This window comes from Arachis hypogaea, chromosome 17 (assembly GCF_003086295.3).
Source record: "Arachis hypogaea cultivar Tifrunner chromosome 17, arahy.Tifrunner.gnm2.J5K5, whole genome shotgun sequence".
Classification (NCBI taxonomy): domain Eukaryota; kingdom Viridiplantae; phylum Streptophyta; class Magnoliopsida; order Fabales; family Fabaceae; genus Arachis; species Arachis hypogaea.
Genome location: NC_092052.1, coordinates 36,258,377 through 36,265,241, shown reverse-complemented (window position 1 = coordinate 36,265,241; position 6,865 = coordinate 36,258,377).

Genomic DNA, 6,865 nt, shown 5'->3' with positions numbered 1-6,865 from the left:
ATCCCGAATCTCGTGACAATGTTTCTATATAAGAATTTTCGACTCCTTTGAGCGGTGGCATTGGCTAGGGGCTCTGCCTCAATCCACTTTGTAAAGTAATCTACTCCCACTATGAGAAATTTAACTTGTCCTGATCCCTGTGGGAAGGGGCCGAGAAGATCGAGTCCCCATTTTGCAAATGGCCAAGGTGAAGTCACGCTGATGAGCTCTTCTGGCGGAGCGATGTGAAAATTGGCATGTTTTTGACATGGTGGACATGTCTTTACAAATTCTGTGGCTTCTTTCTATAGAGTTGGCCAATAAAATCCTGCCCGAAGTACTTTTTTGGCGAGAGCTCGTGCTCCGAGATGATTGCCACAAATGCCGCTATGTATTTCTTCTAGCACTTCCTTTGTGTTGGAGGTCGGCACGCATTTTAGTAAAGGTATTGAGATTCCTCTTTTGTACAGGATGTTGTTTATGATGGTGTAGTACTGTGCCTCCCTTTTTAACTTTTTTGCCTCCTTTTCTTCTGCGGGGAGTGTTTCTTCTTTGAGGTATTTGATTATGGGGGTCGTCCATCCTTGGTCCTGACTTGTTATGGCCAGGACTTGTTCTTCTTCCGAGATTGACGGGTTTTGTAACATTTCCTGGATGAGGCTTCTATTGTTGCCCCCTGGTTTGGTGCTGGCTAGTTTTGAGAGTGCATCAGCTCGGGCATTTCGTTCGCGGGGTATGTGGCAGATCTTGTATTCCCCGACTTGTCCGAGTAGTTCCTTGGTTTTATCTAAATATTTTTTCATGGTGGGGTCTTTGGCTTGGTAGCTCCCTGTTATTTGTGATGTGATCACTTGTGAATCGCTGTAAATGTTGAGTTTTTGAGCTCCGACCTCTTTAGCCAGCTTCAAACCAGCTAATAGTGCTTCATATTCCGCTTGATTGTTGGAGGCCGGGAACCCGAACTTGAGGGAAAGCTCAACTTGGGTTCCATGGTTGCTTTCTATTATCACGCCTGTGCCGCTTCCAGTTTTATTTGAGGAACCGTCCACGTAGAGATTCCATTCTGCGGGAGTTTCCGGGGTATCTGTGAATTCTGCGATGAAGTCGGCCAGATACTGTGACTTGATGGCCGTTCGAGCTTCATATTGGAGGTCGAACTCCGATAACTCGACTGCCCATTGTAGAATTCTGCCTGCTAAATCTGTTTTTTGCAGTATTCCTTTTATGGGCTGGTTAGTTCTAACCTTAATGGTATGAGCCTGAAAATACGGGCGGAGTTGTCGAGATGTTAGGATGAGAGTATAGGCAAATTTTTCTATTTTCTGGTAGTTCAGCTCGGATCCCTGTAGTGCTTTGCTAATGAAGTAGACGGGTTTTTGCCTATTTTCGTCTTCTCTGACTAGTGCTGAGGCTATCGCCCGGCTTCCTACTGCGAGATATAATATAAGTGGTTCTCCTTCTTGTGGTCGAGATAGGATAGGTGGCCGTCCTAAGAACTCCTTGAAGTCTTGGAAAGCTTGTTCGCATTCTGTCATCCATTCGAACTGTTTTCCCTTTCTTAAAGTAGCATAGCAGGGGAGAGATCTTATCACAGCTCCTGCTAAAAATCGAGATAGGGCGGCCAGTCTCCCGTTGAGTTGCTGTACCTCTTTGACACAGGTTGGGCTCTTCATGTTGAGTATAGCTTGACATTTGTCTGGATTCGCTTCAATTCCCCTTTGCGTGAGCATGAAACCCAAGAATTTTCCTGCTTCAACTGCGAAGGTGCATTTTGCGGGGTTGAGTCGCATGTCATGCTTCCTTATAGTGTTGAATACTTGGGACAGGTCGGACAATAATGTATTTTCGTTCTGTGTTTTTATCAACATGTCGTCCACATAGACTTCCATGATTTTCCCAATGTGATCTGAGAAGACTTTATTCATTAGCCTTTGATAAGTAGCTCCCGCGTTCTTAAGACCGAAAGGCATCACGATGTAGCAGTAGTTCGCCTTTGGTGTTAAGAACGATGTTTTTTCTTGATCTGGTGGATACATGGGGATTTGGTTGTATCCCGAATAGGCGTCCATAAACGAGAGGTACCTATATCCAGAGGAAGCATCTACCAGAGCGTCAATACTTAGGAGTGGATATGGATCTTTTGGGCAGGCTTTGTTGAGATCGGTGTAATCGGTACACATGCGCCACTTTCCGTTTGACTTTTTCACCAAAACGACGTTGGCTAGCCATAGTGGATATTTGACTTCTCTTATGAATCCTGCCTCCAATAACGCTTGTACTTGTTCTTCCACAGCTCGGGATCGTTCTGGTCCAAGTTTTCTTCATTTCTGCTGCACTGGCCGAGATCCTGGATAGACCGCTAACTTGTGGCACATTAACTTAGGGTCTATTCCTGGCATGTCTGCGGCTTTCCATGCGAAGAGGTCGACATTATCTCGCAAGAATTGTATCAGTGATTCTTTTGAGTTTCCTCTTAGGACCGTGCCGATATTAGTCGTTTTATCCGAGGTGTCTCCAATCTGAACCTTCTCTATCTCGCCTTCTGGGCGCGGACGGAGTTCTTCTCGACGCTAAGCTCCACCAAGCTCAATTGTATGAAACTCTTCTCCTCTGCCTTTGAGGTTTAAGCTCTCGTTATAGCAGCGACGTGCCATCTTTTGATCTGCTTTTACCGTGGCTATCCCCTCTGTAGTTGGGAATTTCATGCATCAATGTGGAGTTGAGACTATTGCTCCGAGTTGATTGAGTGTTGTCCGTCCAATGAGAGCATTGTAGGCTGAACTTACGTCGACCACAATGTAGTCTATTTTGAGGGTCCTAGATTGGTTCCCCTTTCCAAACGTAGTGTGTAGCGATACGTATCCCAAGGGTTGTATCGGAGTGTCTCCTAGTCCAAACAGATTGTTCGAGTATGCTCTTAGTTCCCTTTCGTCTAAGCCAAGTTTGTCGAAGGCTGTTTTGAATAAGATGTCGGCAGAACTCCCTTGGTCTACTAATGTGCAGTGTAAATTGGCGTTTGCCAGTATAATTGTGATGACCATGGGGTCGTCGTGTCCCGGGATGATACCGGATGCGTCTTCTTTAGTGAATGTTTTCGCCGGGATGTCGGGTGCGTCCTCCTTTCCCTGAACGTGGTATACTTCTTTAAGGTATCTCTTTCGAGATGATTTGGAGATCCCACCTCCTGCGAATCCGCCATGTATCATGTGGACGTGTCTTTCTGGTGTCCGAGGTGACCGTTCAGTTCGTCCATCATCTTCGTCTCTCCGTCTTTTTCTTTGGTCATCATCCTGGGTGGCCAGAAATCGATCTAATTTTCCTTCTCTTACTAATTTTTCTATGATGTTTTTCAGATCGAAACATTCGTTGGTAGAGTGTCCCCGAATTCGATGGTAGTCATAATACTCCTTCCGATTTCCTCCTCCCCTTTTGCCTTTGAGTGGTCGCGCTGGGGGGATTTTCTCAGTATGGCAAACTTCTTTGTATATGTCGACCAGGGATACTTTGAGAGGGGTGTAGTTGTGGTACTTTTTGATGTTCTCACCCTGTCAATCTTCTTTCCTTTTGGAGTCCTTGTCTCTGTCTCGGTAGGAGGCTCCAGATTTTGAGGTTTCTCCCAACCGAGCATTCTCTTCCATGTTGATGTATTTTTCTGCTCGCTCCTGTACTTCGTCTAAGGAGGTGGGATACTTTTTTGATATGGACTGGCTGAAAGGTCCTTCTCGTAAGCCGTTGATAAGCCCCATGATGGCGGCCTCTGTTGGTAAACTTTGTATGTCCATGCATGTTTTGTTGAATCTTTCCATGTAGTTGCAGAGGCTTTCCCGATCTCCTTGCTTGATCCCTAGTAAGCTGGGTGCGTGCTTGGCCTTATCCTTCTGGATGGAGAATCTGGCCAAGAACTTTTTGGCCAGATCGTCGAAGTTTGAGATGGACCTCGGAGGTAAGTTGTCGAACCATCTGATTGCAGTTTTTGTGAGAGTTGTTGGAAAAGCTTTGCAACGAACGGCATCCGAGGCATCGGTAAGGTACATCCTGCTTCTGAAATTGCTAAGATGATGGTTGGGATCTGTAGTGCCATCGTACAAAACCATATCCGGAAGCTTGAAGTCCTTTGGAATTTTGGTCTTCATGATTTCCCTGGTGAATGGGTCCTGTTCTTTGCGTGGTTTTTCTTCAGGAGTGGTCGGAGGAGCTTTTGTTTTGAGGTCGGCTTCTAATTGCTGTAGTTTTTCTTCTAGTTCTCGACGTCACCGTACTTCTGTTTGTAGATCTTTTCCGATCTCCCGTTGTTGCTGGGTGTCTTTCTCTAGCTGCTTCAAACGATCTTGGAGTGCTTCCATGGCTCCCGGATTTGGTGAGTTTTTGTCTCCGTTGGATTCCGGGGTGTCCTTTAGCGTAGTGTCCGCGTTCTTGTGTGGCGTTCTGTTCTCCAAATCTGAATCGTGGTCGTTGTCATGGCCGTCCACCATGGTTTTGGGATGACTTCCAGGTTCCCCGGCAACGGCGCCAATGTTCCGAGGGTTACCTGAAACTGGAGGTCGATCTCGGATGAGATCTTCTGTACTGGTCGGAGATGACGTGTCTGGCTGGCTGATGATGGCCGGAGCTGTTGGGTCCGACTCATTGGACTTGCTGCACTGCTGATCCTTGGCCACCGGAGGGTGGGGGTACCTGCAAGAGACTCCGATGCTTAAGTTAGCACGGGTATTAAGCAGGTTTTTATGTAGAATCAGAGTATGAGTTATACCTGGGTGCTCCAGTGTATTTATAGTAGCGTGGGCTGACCTTTCTGGTAAGATAAGTTAGTTATCTTATCTTATCTTATCTTGAGTGAAGTCAGCTTATCTTCAAGGGAACCGCCTTTATCACTATAGGCTAGGATTGCCTTTGGATTCTGGGTCGTGTTCCTCTATTTGGGCCCTTTTATTGGGCTTTGCTGTCGATTTGACCGACTTCTTCGTAAAGAAGTCGGTCTGCTTGACCTGAACAGGTCGGTCGCTTCGCTACTGAACATCCCGGTTCGGACAGCTCGACCCCGGGTATGAACAAAAAGAAAATAAAACAAAATAAAATAAAATTATTATTAACTAAAACTAAATTAACGAAGCCCTTCCTTGGAATCTATATATGCGCTACTAGTGCTAAATACCAGGCTCGGCGTTTAGTGCCATTGAGGCAGAGAAAAATTGTGGACATGTCTGACTTCTTGATGATAAACGCCAGGCTCGATGTTTAGCGCCACTAGCGTGTAGCTCTGACACATTTTATGAAGCACCTGGCACTGGCATTTTGCGCCAACCCAACAAAAGGCTTGCACATAGCACGAGATTCCTAGCACTAAACGCCATGTAGCGGCATTTAGCGCTAGCTCAACAGATTCAAATTTTCTTCTTTTTCTTTCGCACGTACTCCGTCAAACTCGCCTAAATTTTTTCTGAAATAAATAAAACCACAATGGGCCTCAAAGTAGCATCCAAATAGGCTTCAAACACTAAAATCTCAGTAAAACTCAATAAATTCATATCTAAAATAATAAGAAAATATAGAAAAGATGTGCATGCATCACAACACCAAACTTGAATTGTTGCTTATCCTCAAGCAACTTAAAACACTATGAACCTGAGAAGTGAGGTTGTCCCAGAATTGAGTTTCAATTACGCTCCTGTCTATTCCTCGAATGGGGTTAATAACAGTTTGATTTTGAGCGGTTTTGGCATCTCATTATCCTTTGCAGTTTAGAGATGTTAATGTCTTTCAGACTAGAACTCGGATCATATTATGAATTCTCTTCTTTTTACCCTCTGATTAATCCTTGAATACATAATTTTCTTTTTCTTTTCTTTGGTGTTTTGCACCTTGAGCCTAGCCATGACTCTAAATGTTTTGTCTCAACATTTACTTGACACAAAAACACCACAGGCACTTAACCGAGGAACTCTTTGAGTTCTGATTTTTTTTCTTTTGCAATTTTTCAATCAGTGGTGCTCAGAGCCTTTGGCATATTTTGTTTGCACTTGGCTTTGACTCTAAGTGTTTTGTCTTAAGTTTTACTCGATACATTCACACCACAAGCATATGGCTAGGAAAACAACTCTTTTGAGCTTTTGATCATACTTAATCTTCCTAGCCATTCATGCTCAGAGCCTTAGGTGTTGCTTTTTATTTTCTTTCTTTTTTTTCTTGCTATTTATTTTGCTTCAAGGATCAATTTCTTGTTTAATTTAGAGAATTTGCAATACTTCCCTAAATTCCTGTACCTCAAGAATTAACAACCTTAACTCCAAAATCAAATATACACTATTCCTCTCATGCACTCAAAACCATAGATAAATACCACCACATCAAGATAAATAAGACAATTCAGAATATATAAACTCAAGTTCTCATGCATTATATTACTTCTTTTTCTTTTTCTTTTTTATTTCAAGCTCAATGGGTGATACATGAGATAACTTTTTCAACTAAAATAAAAATACTAATACAATTAACTAGAAATAAAAAGATTAATACTAATACTCATGCAAAATATTGGAAACAAATAACAGAAAATAGGAAAGAATAAAAGCAGAAATAGAAAAATAATATCAAAGAACTCAACTACCTTAGTCGTCTTGGTGGCTGCCTCCTCCCTTTGATGGAGCTCCTGGGAATACTCTCTGGAATCCAAAATCGCGCCTCATCTGTAAGAGCTCCTGACGCTGACTCTGCTACTCCTCCAATAGCTGTTGAAGAAGGGCAGAGTGGCCCTCATGACTCACCCTCAGCTAATCAACGGATGCAATCAGCTGCTGTCAGTACTCCTGTGGAGGGAAATACTATCCCTGAGGTATGACTGGCTGCTCTAGCTGAGGTGGAGGAACTGGCTCCTCCTTTGGGGCTCTAG